The sequence below is a fragment of the Triturus cristatus genome, chromosome 5_2 (assembly GCF_964204655.1).
Source record: "Triturus cristatus chromosome 5_2, aTriCri1.1, whole genome shotgun sequence".
Taxonomy (NCBI): Eukaryota; Metazoa; Chordata; class Amphibia; order Caudata; family Salamandridae; genus Triturus; species Triturus cristatus.
Genome location: NC_140588.1, coordinates 612598602 through 612615195, shown reverse-complemented (window position 1 = coordinate 612615195; position 16594 = coordinate 612598602). Strand labels below are relative to the sequence as shown.

At 46.3% G+C, this 16594-nt stretch overlaps 2 pseudogenes; both read right to left on the bottom strand.

The window, feature by feature from the left end:
• Positions 1 to 7011: 7011 nt before the first annotated feature.
• On the bottom strand, positions 7012 to 14568 carry LOC146829069 (28S ribosomal RNA; annotated as a pseudogene).
• Positions 14569 to 15019: 451 nt separating this feature from the next.
• On the bottom strand, positions 15020 to 15173 carry LOC146829068 (5.8S ribosomal RNA; annotated as a pseudogene).
• Between the last annotated feature and the right edge of the window lie 1421 nt (positions 15174 to 16594).

Below are 16594 nucleotides of genomic sequence, written 5' to 3'. Positions count from 1 at the left end.
TCTAAGGCCTCTGTTTAATGTCAGCCCCCCTGGTGCTCTTCACTCATTAGGGCCCTGAGATTCCCACATTAAATGTGCAACGCATTCTCATTCATTGAGCTGGGCTCACCCTTTAAATGGGGCGCCCAGCATAATGAAGGAAAGTGCCCCGTATTATGATGATTCATGTGAAAAACGGAGCAGCTGCTTTGAAGTCACTCTGCATTTTCACAGTGCAGGCGGCAACCCGCCTGCGCCCGCACGGTGCATAGGCAAAGATATTTCCTCATTTGCATGCGGTACGCCCCCAGGCAAATGAGGGAACACCCCCTGAAGATAACGCTGGCCCTTTATGTGCGCCAGCACTATCGGTATTGCCGAAGGGGCCGCACAAGCGTCTGCGGCCCAATCTGTAATACCAAGTTGCCCCAGGGGCATGCAAAGCGGGAGTAAATGCCCGTTGCACCCCTGGGGCACTTTGTGTAATACGGCGCCAGATCGCCAAAACTCCTTCTTGTCCCTAAGCCCAGCTAGCTTCTTCTCACCCTTCAGTTTCAAGTAATGGCCCTTTTCAATTTAATTCTCTAAGATTCCAACTTACTCTCAAGTCTAGATGGCTGTAGCCTCACTCTCTGTTCCCTGAAGCCCCGGATAACCTGCTGCTGGTCCCAAAATCCTTGCTTAACTGTTTATTCTACATGGTCTTCAGGCTTACGTTTTTCACTTTTAGTGTCTTGACTCACACATGACCTCATTGAATGAGGTTAACTTCTGATCTTCTACAATGCTTCAAGATCTCACCCTTTCCGTCCTCTCACAAGGAGCTTTACTATTACCTAGCTCCCTCCTGCATGGATGCCTAGAGAAGGGTGGTTTTCAAAAGAAAAACCCAGTTCACTGGAGCACTAAGATTGGCTAAGACTTTGAAGGCCATCTTCCCACCCAAATCTTCTTTAGCTCTATTACATTACCTGGAGCAAGTCTCAGGGCACTAGGAGTATGCTGCACAAACAACAATATATACAAGCAGGCATACTTTACTTCGGACTGCAAGACTTTTCCCCATTAGTAAAACTGGTTGCCCAGTACAAGTCGAATAAACTATTGAACTAGCCCGCAATATCACTGAGTAATGGAAGTGCTTATGTACAAACTAGAGGTCAGGGGACTGGACTCTAGCAGGGCCAACTCAGTCGTTCATCACCTGAAGACAGTTAAGTGGGTACTAATGCCCTAGAAAATAAACAGAGTCAATATTTTAAAACCAAGAGGCATTTCAGTTCCTGGTTGATATATAAAATGTGACTAGTTAGCTCAAAAGTAGCAGGCCAGCAACCATAGCCACAGCGACACAGCAAATAAATGGTGACGTTTCTGCTACTTACACTACTGCTCTCTAGAAAAGAGGGATTCATATAATTGTGCCCAGTGATCCTTTTTCATACTACATTTAAGTTCTCCTCCTAATTAACCATTAAAATTGTGTGCAACACATTACACCTTAGGCTTTGAGCGTGTGTTTTCCTGGGTTTTTAACCTGAAAGGAAAGCTAAACTCGTGAATCAAGAGAGTGTCTGCGATACTCTGTGATTAAAGAGGGAAAGGGAAGAATGCATGTGATTAAAGTGAGGAAGAGAGAAAAGATGGAAGTTCAACTATTTGATACCAGCCATGACCCTGTGTCATCCAGCTGCTCTTCCCCCACCTGCCCTCTTTTCAATACGCCCCAATAAGTGTAAACTGATACTTGACTTTGTAGTTTGCCATCCCAGCACACTTCATGCATGGTTAGCTATTAACTAGCTTTAAACCCACTAGTATCTCTTCTGGGTTAGCAGTACTTTCACCCTTAATAAAATGGGTAACAGGTAGTGTGCCCCCTCGCAGTCTCTATCTGCATGCTCCGAGTATAGCGCACAGTGTGCTCCTCGCCCACATGCTGTACTATTACCAAGTTTCAACAAACCTTCCATGGCAAAACGTCTGTCGCTAGAAGAGCAAGCAGACCAGAAGAGGGGGCAGAAAGGTCCATACAAAATACATCCAGGAAGGATGCATAATGCCTAGGTGAATTGAAATTCAAATCACCCTGATGTGCTGAAAATCAGACTTTTACATGGTGGAGACTAATTGCAACAGGTCTTGCCTCCCAAAGTGGGAAACACGCCCAGCTTCTGGCAGCAAGAAGGCCAAGACCTTCTCAGGCAAGATCTCTCTGTAGATGATGGTGTTGGATCCATCCTACCAATAGATCTAGAGCTCCGATGTTGCTGGTGTCGGCTCCGGACACCAACAGGCCCCAAGCACCAACTGATGCAATTCATAGCTTCCAGTAGAAGGGAACTCGTGGGGGTAGCGTTTTTTAATTTGATCCAAATTATTTCTCTAATTTCTGTTAAAAAACAACTGTCCCTGAAAGGTTAATGCTGACCTTTAGGTACCTCAGATTAAAAGGGTGGTGGTTAATCTGTTGTACTGTGAAGTGAGAGGAATAGACAGCTAAAGAAGAAGGGAGCATTCTCTCTATGGTACCTGCCGCCTTAAAACAGTGTAAATGTGTGCAGTTGGTTAATCCGCTAATCTAAACGATCCTTGGGGGCCAGTGTAGGCTTTCATTAATAGAATCATTTGAGCTTCATGGTGGCAAAGATGTATTCTTTATAAGAGCAGAGGAGGTGTTTCAGCACCTGAGTTCAGGAGTGTGTCTTTTAATGGAAACTTGCAATTTTATTTGCATTAGCTACGGTATAACTGAGTCTTACCATAAATATATATTTTCAAAGTACTTGTTTTAACTTAAACAAAATCTCTTTGTGCATTTTGCAGTAGCCTATATTATGTGGTATGTAATGCAGTTTTAAAATAATTACTTATTCAATGTGCTTTCTGTTACCGGCTGGACCTCGAAGCGCTATGAAAACATATAACTATTCTCCATTGCTCCAGCGAAGTGGGGTGTGTTGTGGGACTAGCTTCTCCCTTCAGACCTCATTCTCAGGAAACGGGTGTGCATACTCGCCAGTGGAGAGGGTCTGGCCTCTCCTTTCGTCCATCTCCGTCAGATGATCGATGTGTGTAGTAGAGTGTTTGGATGGAGTAAACTCTTCTTTAAGACCTCTTTCTCAGATAACAGGTACACGTAGGAGGGAGTGGAGAGGGACTGCCCTTTCCTCTTAGACATCTCTCTGACATGACAGATGTGTGTAGTAATGAGTTGAGAGGGACAGCCCTCTCCTTCCAGACCTCTCTCTCAAATGACCGGTGTGCCTGGTAGGGTGTGTGGAGAGAGAGTGGCCTCTCTGCTGAGACCTCTCTCTCACATGACTGGTGTGCCTAGTAGGGTGTGGGGAAGGACTGGCCTTTCCTTTCAGAGTTCTGCCTCAGATTATGGATGTTCATAGTAGTGAGTGGCAAATAACAGGCCTGTCCTTTTACACCTCTCCCTTAAATGACAGGTGTGCAAAGTAGTGCATGGGGAGGGACTGGCCTCTCCTGTCAGACCTCTCTCTCAGATGGCTCTGGGGCACCGAGGGAGACAAGGTCAGACCCCAGGATATAGGGTCCCTGGGGCCAAAATCGGCCCGGGCAGGTGGCCCCCCTCCACCATTGAATTTTAGTGGGCCCTGGGGGATGGGGTCCCCGGGTTCGCATGGTCCCCCTCCAAATATAATTTTTTTCACAGTCCCCAGTGTGATGGTGGTCCTGTGGGGTCAACGCGGCCCCCTGCTTATTTTTTAAATTTAGCCCATGTAGGTGATGGTACCTAGGGCATGGTAAAGCCCTAGGATGGGGGTCCACACGGCCCCTCTCTATTGATAAAATAAAGCCCCAGGAAGGTGGTGGTCCCCGGAGCTCAATAAGCCCAATTGAGGTGGGTCCATGTAGCCCCCTCCAATATATTAAATATAGCCAAGTGAAGATTGTGGTCCCTGGGGATAAAAATACCCTAGGAGAGGGGCCTTGTGTGCCCCTTCATTTTATGTTTTTTATGTCCACAGGACCTGACCCACCCATGGGCTATAGTATAAACAAGCCCGGGAGACCGTGCTTGTATTATTTTTTCAATTTAACCACAAATGAGTTGACCCATCTGCAATTTTGTGGCAAAGTTGGGGAAAAATATTTCTAACCCCATGTGGGACCTCAATACCAGACCTGGGTGGTCAGGGTATTCTTATCCTGCCCCCTTATGTCTTTTTTAAATGAAATATTTTAGGAGCTCTTGGAAGGGGTCCCTATGTGCCTCCCTCTATTATTTAGTGTGCCCCCAATGACAGACCCACTCAGACACTCACACACCCACTCACATACTAACTCAGACTCTCACGCACCCACTCAGACACTCACACACACACTTACAGATGCATCCAGACACTCATGCAACCAGTCACAGACTCACTCAGACACTCACGCAGCCAGTCATAGACCCACTCAGGTACTCACACTCACTCACCGATGTACACACCCATACAGTCACTCACCCACTCACAGACCCATACAGATACTCACACACCCGCAAAACCACTTACACACCCACTCACAGACCGATACAGCCTCTCACACACCTACTCACCTACCTATACAGCCATACATACTACTGTCAAAGGTTACAGGTTACAGGTTACAGTTAGGAAATAAAAGCGAAATTCACTGAAAAAAACAAAGTTTACAGGATGTTATAGCTAGGTAAAAGAATTTTGAAAAACTTAGAAATTCACTGAAAATCCAAAGGTTACAGTGACGTTATGACCACGTTCATATTTCACTCATATAAAACCATAGAAATTCAGCAATGATAGTTAGCTGAGCCAACTATAACTTACGCCCCCGCAATGCACTGCTTATGACATCTCATATTACATCACTAATGACAGGGTCAGTGACATCATTGATGATATCTCAAATTACATCACTGATGACATCATCCATAGAAACACTCACACAGCCACTCATACCCTTACACAACCACACATCCACCCACTGACACACCCCTACAACTCACTCACCCACTTAGTCATCCACAGTGCCACTCACACCCCCACTCACTCATACACACAGCCACTCAAAGTCACTCGCTCACTCTTACACCTACTCACATAGCCACTCACTCACCCATAAAATCACTCACACAGCCATTCACTCCTCCATACAGCCACTCACACACCCACTCACTCACTAATATAACTACTCACACACACTCCCATACAGCCTCTCAACAGAGCCACTCACACACCCATGCAGCCACTTACTTACTCATTAACACATCCATACAAACACTCACATGTCTATTCACCCATATAGGCTCTCATACAGTCACTCTCCAATACAGCCACTCCCACACCTACTTAGTTAATCAAACACCCCCTCAACCACTCACTCACCCATACAACCACGCACATATCCAGTCCCTCACCCATATAGCCATTCACACAGCTACACAGCTACTCACTCACCCATATAGCCACTCATATAGCCACTAACACAGCCACTCACTCACCAATACCACTACTTACACACCCACTTATTCACCCATACAACCACTCACACACCCAAACAGTTACTCACCACCCAATCACACACAGCTACAGAGTCACACAACCACTTACATAATTTATATTAGAAATAGTTTCACTCATTAATAGTACACAAAGTATAATAGTTTAACTTATAAAGCACCTTAGTATGCATAGTTAGCACTCATAAACATTTAGAAAACACTCACAATCACTGAATGATGTAATCAGTGATGTCATTTGAGATGTCTTGAGTAATCTCACTGACCATGTCATGAGTGATGTAATGAGTGAGGTCATAAGCAGTGCATCGCGGGGGTGTAATTTACAGTTGGCTCGGGTAACTATAACTGCTGAATTTAGATGGTAGGTGTTTCCAACCAAGCAGCCCACAGTCGCCAAATAGGCCCAACTATACCCGATCTACCTGAGTCTGGTCTGGACCATCCCCGGACAGGCTGCCCTGTCGGTGACCACAGAGCCCATTTCCTCTGAATACTTGACAGCACGGAGGAATAGTGCATGGGGCCCAGGGCCCACTGGAGCTCTGACTGAGGGCATGACCACGGCCTCCCTCCCTGCCAGAGAAGGGGGAGGGGGCTTTGCAGGCCTGCTGTTTCCCCTTTGCCAGGCCCACTCGTTCTTAGAATGATAAGGCTTGGGCAGGGCCTACCGACGGCACCTCCTTGGTGGCACGGGACAGTTGCTGCCATTCGAGACCAGGCCCGGGCATCTGTTGAGGGCTTCTTGGAGCTCTCATAGGCTTTTGTTCCAGCTCAGTGCCCCTGGGGCTGGGCCTTCATGCAGGGCTTGTCTCCGCTCCTTACCCTGAACCCAGTGGTCGAACAAGAGAGTCTTCTCCAGTCTGCAGCCACCCTGCATTGGTTAGTAACTGCCATACCATGGGCTCAGGGTGCTGACCTGGGTGGGTGCCTTCCTGGAGCCTGGGGAGCCAAGTAAGGTTAAGCCCAGGCCACATCGTCTGCTCACGGACCTGACTGGGAAGCCCATTTTCCTTTGCCTATGTTTACAGAACCCTGGGGAGGATAAACGTTGGAGCTGGCCTGGCCATCCAGTTGGCCAGCCTTCGATCTGGTCACCCAGTCCAGAGGGCCATCTGGTTGCACAGCATGGGAACCAGATGACCCAGTATGACCCAGCGACTAAATGGCCCGGGATGACCAGACCCATGACCCAATCATACAGTAGTCCAACAAGAAAAAGAGTGGGCATGCACTCTGAGGCCGGTGCTCGGGAGGCTCTTTCCCAGGGCTGATTGCCTCCCAGTGACTGGTGCGTGAGTAGGAGGATCCCAGTCTGGCCATCTGGTCGCCCTACTAGGGATCATCCCCTCATCTCTGCAGCCAGTGGCACAGCACGGGAGAGGGCGGTCCCCCATGCTGGTCAGCACCTGGTGGAGGGAGTCTCCCACGGACCCACTTTTCCCCTCCACATCACTCCCACAGGCCTGATGGCAGCGGGACCGACCCCGAGGTGTGATGGACATCCGAGGGCACCCACAGACACTTGGCTCAAAGGATGACTTTCAATAGATTGCAGCGAGGCAGCTGCTCTGCACTTATGAAACCCTAACCCAGAATCAGGTAGTCTACAAATGATTTAGCACCGGGTGCCCCACACACATGCAGTGCACTAAGGGCAAAGGAGGCAGCCCCCTTCCGTCTGTGCTCTGATCCCCAAGCGAGAGACTGTACGCACCGGTCCAAGAGGCCGGCTATCCCAGGACAACTGAGGCTCCATAGCACTGCAGTATCATTAGGGTTTAAGGGAGATTCTGACTTAGAGACGTTCAGTTATAATCTCACAGATCGTAGCTTCAGCCCATTGGTTACTTAGCTAAGCACATACACAAGGTTTCTGAACCTGTGGTTCCTCTCGTACTAAGCAAGACTACTATTGCAACAACACATCATCAATTGGGTACAAGTAACCTGTCGCACGGCGGTCTATACCGAGCTTGCGTGCCCTATTATCCAACGCTTGGTGAATTCTGCTTCACAATGATAGGAAGAGCTAACATCGAAGGATCAAAATGTGACATCACTATGAACGCTTGGCCGCCACAAGCCAGTTATCCCTGTGGTAGCTTTTCTGACACCTCCTGCTTGAAACCCAAAAAGTCCGAAGGATTGTGAGGCCCCGCTTTCATGGTCTGTGGGCCCGATTCACAGAACTAACTTAAGACAAAATCATAAACTTACTAACATTTTGGTATTCACAGAAGGCACTTACTCATTTTGGTATTCACAGAAGGCACTTACTCATTTTGGTATTCACAAAGGTATTTACTCATTGATGAGTAAGTGCCCTCTGTGAATACCAAAATGAGTAACTTACTCATTTTGAGTAACTTACTCATGTTGGTATTCACAGAAGGCACAGAAGGCACTTACTCATTGATGAGTAAGTGCCTTCTGTGAATACCAAAATGAGTAAGTGCCTTCTGTGAATACGGCCTTCTGTGAATACCAAAATGGTCGTAAGTTTAGGATTGTAGCTTAAGTTAGTTCTGTGAATCGGGCCCTTAATTCATACTGAAAATTGTGATGAAGCAAGCTTTTGCCCTTATGCTCCACAGGAGGTTTCTATTCTCCCTGAGCTCACCTTAGGACACCTGTATTATTGTTTGACAGGTGTACCGCCCCTGTCAAAATCCCCACTTGCCACTGTTCCCAGAGTGGGTTGCGCACGGCGGGCACTGGGTTCTTGGAGCCAGAAGCGAGAGCCCCACAGTTCATTCATTTATGCACGTAACTAAATAGATGACAAGCCATTTGGCTATCTGTACCACCAAGCAATGGCTCATTTTGTGTTATTATTGCTGCCCATCAGGGTCAAATCGTTCTTGCTTCCAACAACACATTTATTCCGGAGTACAGCCACAGTTAAAGCTGTCCTCACAGGAACTAGAATCACATATAGGATAGAGATGGTACACCCTCCAGTACTATTCTAACAATATAAATTGTCTACGATCAGTCCTAAGAAAATTAAGGTATGATTAGGAGGACATTAATAATCAATATGTGATATGTACTGATTATGTGTAAGCAATGACTTGAGATCTATCCTGAATTCAACATATATCAATTATCATGATGTACATGTGTACATCTAAATGCACACACACATACCTTTAATAATAATTCTGAAACTAGTGACTAAGCATTCCTATTCTAAATATATATTTAAATTCAAACAAGTTAACTATAATCAACTTTATGTGCAAACTCTAAATGTGTAACTATACTACATTCAAATATCAACAAATAAACATTCTTAAAGCAGTATATTAACAAGAATGAAATATGTGTGGTGCAAAACAAAGTACATCTGAGTGTTGAGCTTAACAGTTTATTGTCCAAGAATACATGGCACATTTTAAGAGTGTCCATTAAAGTAGTCATGTAAACATTCTTCTTAAATGGGAAAGACATTTGTAAACTAAGATCAGCCAGAGCAACATCATTACATTGAGGCCAATTACCCCAACATCCTACAATAAAACCATGAAATTTCCCAGTGTAACAGCTGGTGAGATTTTTGGTTTCCTGTGGTAAATACTGATAATATTTAACGTTACTCTCAAATGCAAGTTCAAGGGAATTTTGTGAGTTTTCATATCGAATTGAGACATCAATCACTACAGCAGTACCATCTTTGGTAAATACTACATCCGTTTTTCGTAGTTCGCCTTGACATTATTTGGCATGAGGTTCCCTATATGTCATCCAACTGCACCTTTTAACTCTATCAATGAGAAGTTCCAATATTTTGTTATGTCTTTTGATCCGTATGTCCATGGTTTTAGGACATGTACCTGAAATATGAGCAATTGTTTTCACAAACATACTTACTATTTCTGCAAGTAGCAAATGTTTGATTTCCATCTCTAGTGATGGTTTCTCTTGTGTACAGAACATTTGCTTGTAAAATCAGCACAGCTATGTATTGGTTTTCCTTTAAATGTTGTGTTTGCTAATCCAGAAATTCAAAGGTGAATTGTTTGCTAGATAGTTAATACAATCACCTTGGACAGGGAGATTTTTCCATTTCTCAAATTCCTCTTTTCGGCAATCATAAGCTGCTAACAATTGCAAATCATAGCTCAGGAATCTACTGTCTAGTATGTTAAGTTTGTGGGTTTTGATGATAATATCAATTTTTGTATTTATTATTTCTCCTGCTTACTTGTACGAGTAAAGCAATGTACACATCTGGAGTTTCTCCGAGGTATAGTCGATTGTTGATTTTGTTGAGTTTGATTGTTGTATATAGCTTTGACCCACTGAGGACCCGTATGAGCTTTTGGAGTAGAGGAGACCATCGCAGGTGTATGCAGGTAAGTGTAGGAAGTGTTTGACATATTTCTTTATTATTTTATCCAGAATGTTTAGAGTTTTTGCATCTGTGCCTGCCATTTCCAATTTAAATGACAATTTAGGAACCAGATATTGTCAAAAGAATTACATTTTTTGAGTGGGCTTGAGTGGTAAATTGTAAAGTTTTTGAGTACAGTTTGTGAGAACCTCATTTATTTTGCTGTTACTTGTATGGCCAGTGTGTGGATCAAAGTTCAATCCGAGGTATTTCTCACTGTCACCTGGATGAATATTCTCAATATCTTGTTTTTCAAATTGCCATGGTTTGCAGTTATTCACCAGGATTTTGTCTTTGTGGTGACTTATGTTGAATCTGTGTGTTCTTTTCACATTTTGTTTTAAAACTGTTTCTTTACTAAATTTGTCAATGATTTTCAGATTAGTACGCATTCCTTCGCAGGTGTTGCTGAATACTGCTATATCATTGGCAAAGGCTAGAGCGGTGTTCTGCTCAATGTCCAGTATTTGTAAACCGCGAACAATTACCCGAGGGTGTCAAGGCGCTGGGGGCCTTGGGGAAGATTAAATAAGCTATTGCCCAGAGTCACATGGTGCTGGACTGATCTGCCGCCGGCACTGGGGATCAAACCGCGAGCCCCCGGGTTCCGGAGTCAGCCGCCCTGGCCACTACGCCACATCTCTTCCCGATCCCGATGCTTAATAAGACCATCTGAGCCGAATGAGAAGCCCTTGCTTTTTTTCTGAAGATCACATATTATGGGATCCATGGCAATGTTAAACAACAATGGGGATAATGAGTCATCTTGCTTTACTCCAGATGTCATTGTTATTTCTGATGTAGATTCATTACTGTTGCCATTGAAAGACATTGTTGAGTCTGTATACAAGTTTTTTTTTACATCCCTGATGTATGAAGGAACTCTGTGCCTTTCGAGACTCCATAGAATGTTACCATCGCTGACAGAGTCAAAAGCTTTGGAGATGTCTATGAACACCACTGCGAGTGAGTGTTTTTTTTATGCCCCTTTTATAATATTCTAAAGAAAAATTACATTTTCGAGACAACCTCTCACCTTCATGATGCCTTTTTGTCTCTTATTCAGATTGACGAATGAAGTAAGTCTTTTGGTGAAGATTATTGTAAATAGCTTTGTGAATGGTATACCAATTGTAAATTGGTCTCCAGTTGCTTATTTTGTTTAGTTCATTGATCAGTACATTCTTTGGGCTTAGTATTGAACAGTTTTTCTTTATACATTCTGGAACTCTTTTCATAGTTAACTAATTCGATAATATTTTGGGCAGCAGCTGTGGTTGCTTATTGTGAACATTGTTAAGATCATTTAAGCCGATATTGTCAGGCCCTACTGCTTTATTTAAGTTAGATTCTTCGAAAGCTATAGTTATTTCAAGCAGTGTAATTTCTTTGCATAGTCTTTCAACATCCCAATCTTCCGGTCTCCTATCAATAGGGATGAATTTTGGGGTTTTCTTGCTCTCTTTTCTATAATATCTTTGTAGTATTGAAAGAGATAATTGGCACTGATTTGGTAGTGAAATCTTCCGCACCATCAGTGATTATCCTGGCAATTTTCTTCTTGTCTTTCATAAATATTGCCAGGTAATCCTTACAGCTGCCATTTGCTTTTGCATATATTTTCTTTTGCATTCTATTGAGCCTTTCATCTTTCTTGTCTTTGTTTGGCTTGTTGTTTTGGAACTTCTGAAATTCTGTTGTTTAGATCATCAAAGTTTCAGTATTTTGGCGCACGCTTTCTGTTGTTAAATTCTTTACGCCTTTCTCTTATTATTTCCACTGATAATTAGGAGAGTCATAGTTACAGCTGCCCTTTACCCGGCCTCCATCGAATTTCTTCACTTTGACAGAGCACTGGGAAAAAAAATCACATTGCATCAACACCGCCTCAGGCCTTCGTGATGCTTTGTTTTAATTAAACAGTCAGAGTCCCCTGGCCCACACCAGTTCTATTTCAGCTGCTAGGTGCCGGCTGATGCAGAACGCCAACCCCACACTCCGAGGAGGGGCACGGGGTGAGGCGACCACCACTGCTGGAGTGATCCACAGGAAGGGCCTGGCTTGTGTCCAGAGTTGCAGCCACCCTGGAGGGCGGTGACTCGTCTAGCCGATGCACGCTCCCAGCCCCGCCAAGCGTCCCAGCCCAAATGACCCAGCCCTTAGAGCCAATCCTTATCCTGTAGTTATAGATCTGACTTGCCGACTTCCCTTACTTACATTTTTCCAGAGGCTAGTAGCAAAGACACAAGAGCACACCATACAAAAGTAACTCTAATCCTCATATGTTAAATACTTTCAACACCCATATCATCATATCCAGAGAAAATTCCACGTCAATCAATATTCACGTTGCTGTAGATTACTCAGAGATTATTTTTATTTCTTTATAGATTATAGATTTGGCTGCTGAAATCTATAAAGAAATAAAAATAATCTCTGAGTACTGAGCACCAGCTACCCAGAGGGAAACTTCAGAGGAAACCAGCTACTAGATGGTTCAATTAGTCTTTTGCTCCTATACCCAGGTCAGATGACCGAGTTGCATGTCAGAACCAGTACGGACCTCCACCAGAGTTTCCTCTGGCTTTGCCCTGCCCAGACATAGTTCACCATCTTTCGGGTCCTACCATGCACACTTATGCTCCACCTCCCAGACGGAGCAGGTGAGATGGGCCGGAGGTGTGCCCGTCGCTGACTTCGCGGCAGGATCCCACCTCAGCTGGTGTGTGCTGGCCCTCACCTTCATTGCGCCACAGGGTTTTTCTCAGCCCTCCAACTCTCATAAGTGTTAGACTCCTTGGTCCCTGTTTCAAGACAGGTCAGGTGGCTAACCGACATTGCAGCCGGCCCCTGGTACCCGGTGGGGTCTGCCCCGACTGGTGGCGTAACACAATTCGGGGCGCACTGAGCACAGTCTGCCCCAGTTGACAGTTGTGCCGGGAGCAGGGGGCCTTGTTCCCCTTCCCCGCCCTGGCGCACCCTGAGAGGCGGCCAGGAACGGCTGCCATGGGAGGGCGTGGAAGCAGTCCAATCTCCCTCAGCTCCATGAACATGGCAAAGCTACTGCCAGAGGGGCTGTAACACTCTCCACCGGAGCGGAGAGCCAACTGCCACCCTAAAGCCATCCCAGCTGACCCAGAGCCGGTCGCAGTGCACCGCCGTGTTAGAAATGCACCCTGCAGGAGCCACGTGCGCCATAGTGACGGTCCTGTGGAAAGGATACGCCCTTCAGGTGATCGACTTTCATGCTGTGTTGAATCCACTGGGCAAAATGCACAGACCCCATAAATTTACCTCTCAACAGTTTCACACCCTCTTGAACACTCTCTTTAAAGTTCGTTTCAACTTTCCCTTACGGTACTTGTTGACTATCGGTTTCACGCCCATATTTAGCCTTAGATCAGTGCTTAATTTGGGCCCGTGGTTTCCGGGCTCATCACCGGCATTTATTTTACAGGGCCGGTTCTATAGCTTTCCTTCATTCACGCAACTGAAGTGCAGATAATTTTTCAAAGATGAAGGCGGCACCCATTTTGTGCACAGGTGAATGCAATTGTGTGCATCTTGCTTCCTGGGACAGCTTCTTGGGCACTCTGTAGCTGTGTGTTGAGCTGAATGGGACCGCTGGATTTCAGTGTGAATCTCTTTCTGCCTCCTTCAGTACTGGCCTCATTGGTCATGAAACAAAGCATTTTTCTCGAAAGCTTATTATTGTAGACCAACAGAGACACAGGGCTGGTAAAGAGAACAACGTTGTTTTGGTAAGTGCATTAGAGCAAAAACAAAACCTTTTTTTTTCTAGGGTTTTTCATACTCTGCCAGGGAGTGTCTGGTGGAATACCCATCATTTTATCGAAAACTATCACAACAATGGAATGCTATGTCAAAACGTTCTATTTGACTTCACCAAGAGGGACAGAGAGCGAAACTCCAGGTCATATTTAGGTATTTTGCACGTTCCACAAGTTTAACTCAATAAAATGCCAAAAGCATTGCTTTTGTTAATGCTACTTCAAACAGTGTACTGGACTGGAGCCTGAACAAAGGCATGTGCATATTATTCAACATGCAAGGGGCATTTTCCAACTCTCACTCTCACAATGTCTATCAGCGAGGGGTACTCGCCTCACATGTTTTATCACTATAAGAAAAACAGGACGCGCAGCAATGGCATCCAAATGGTGTTCGGCGCTTTACAAATGAAATGACCTTTCTGTTGTTCTTGTAGAGGCCCTTAACCTCCGAGGAGAGCAGCGCGGTGGTGAATGGTGGTAGATAAATCAAATGTCAGCCCCACATTCTGTAGTGCTGGTAACGAGATTCTATGATAACTTTGAGCCCTGGCACTTATTTGTTTGCAAATTAGGGAACTGCCTTAAATTGAGTTTATCACCTGCTTTGGGCTGCATTCCCAAGCAACACAACTCCGAGAAGGCCCAAATCCCAGAACGCCAGAGGCTGCTACGAGTGTAACACCACCCGTGGGATCCGAAGGACTTGTGCCCCCTGACTGATGTCGGGGAGTTGGTCTTCTGTATGCCACATTTACCGCACCTGCAGCCAGGTGGGGATTCTGGACTGGGCTCTTTGCTCACTGTTACTGAGGGAATCCTGGTTAGTTTATTTTCCTCCGCTTAGTAATATGTTTAAATTCAACAGGTATGAGGTGAGGTCGTAGTCGGATGCTGAAGTGTAGGGGAGCCGGGGAACACCGGCACCTTAGGCGGCGGGGGCCGAGGTCGTGGCAACGGGCCATGGGAGACTGATGGCCACGGGGCAGGCGAGCACTCGCAGGCAAGGCAGGGGTGTGCCCTCCCCGAACCTGGCCATTGAAGTGGGGGCCCGAAGCAGTGCGCAGGGGCAGCCATGGGGCACCACAGACAGCCATGCATGGTACACAGCCAGGCTCCCTGGGACAGGCCTGGCGCCACGCCAGCCTGTACCCCGTTAAAGTAGGAGGGAAGGCTACGCACACCGGCAGCATAGCTACATGACAGGACCAGGAGGGAACAATCTTGTGACAGGCAATCAGTGGTCTGACCTTGTGGGGGGACGAAAGGAGCGGAGTTACCCTGCGATGGTCCCAGCTGCACCCCGGAGAAGCCCTGGGGTAATTGATGATTGAGCTACCATCAGACAAGCGTAGCCCACGGAGGTATCTGGGGCCACAAGGTGCATTTGAAGTGTCAATGATCAATCTGTCCTGCATTTCACACTAATTCTTGCAGCTAGCTGCGTTCTTCCTTAACGCGTGAGCTGAGTGATCCACTGCCAAGAGTCACAGGGATCTTTTATAAACATTCTCCCACCTGCGGGTGCAGGGTAGGTAGGAGGAAGGCAACGCCATGCTTCCGTTTGCCGCCCACCAGATGAGATGGCCTGGTGCCCCATCTAGGCTTCCCCTCTGGGAGTCACCTTCACGAATTAAAGAGTGAAACCAGGCTCTCAGCCCACGTAAGGGGGGCCCCAAAGTGATGAAAGCAGGCAACCCCACTGCCGTCAGTCCCTCCCAGAGGACCAGGAAGGACCGCACAAGTCTTGAAACCCTCAGCCCAGCTACACGGGACCAGGATAACCAGGTACTTGGCAACGAGGGAGGGTCTCCCAACTGAATGTCAGCCGACCACTGCTAGGCTCGAACCCAGCAGCATCAAGATTCCCCGGCTTGGGTGGCAGCCCCCAGCAATGCCAGTGGGCAGGTGGCTAGCCCACCCCTACCCTGGTCAGAAGAGCCAGAAGGGAACAGCCTGGCGCTTCCAATCCCACACACCAACCGCCAAGAGGAGCCGGGGTCCCCTCCCGGCCCGGCTTCTTCTCTGCCAGGCTGCCCTGCCACCAGAGAAGGGCCACTCCTTGGTCGGCCAAAGCCGGTAAGGCTGAGATCAGGCGCGGGAGGGCCCAAAGGCACTGTAGGAAGCTGGCTCTGTATATATCATAGCAAAGTAAAGTATAGTGTGCACAGAGTCCAGTGGATCCCAAGAAGCTTTACAGAGGCTAAAGTAGATAATACTAATGCTCTCTTTTGTGCTAGTGTGGGCAAGCAGTTAGGCTTATCGAAGGGCAGTGCTAAGCATTTGCTGTACACGCACAGGCAAGAAATGTTCACACACACTCAATGACTAAATCCAAGACCAAGGGTTTGTAAAAAATATTACAGATTTTTATATAGTTTTTACGACCATAAACACAGATCTAGGATAAATGCTTTCGGAAATATAAATTTGCAACTTTTGGAGAAGAAGCAAATAATTCAAGAATTCAGTTCATTGCGGACATACTGCTAATACAGTGACCGCCGCAGTCACTACAAAGAAAGGTATTAAGTTAGAGGGTGGGAGACCGCTAACACATTTACCGTCGCAGTCGATGGGAAACACACTCCATCAGGGGGGTTTCAGGTCACCACACCTCACTGGTAGGATGAAGGTCTTGCGGTGCCCAGGACTTAGGTACAGCAGGCAGCTTCAGGTCACCTGGACCAGAAGTACCAGAGGTTATAGGCGGTTGTCTTGGTCTTCACTGGTAGTGGTCTGCTACCATCAGGAACTGAGAAACCAAGAACACATCATGGTATGATCCTTGTGATTATACAACCAGGAAATGAGTCACCTCCTCAGCAGCCATCTTAATTGGACCAGGACTATAAAGCACTCCCCACCCACACACAGTTGCTAGGCAATCAGTAATCTGTACGGGCTCAG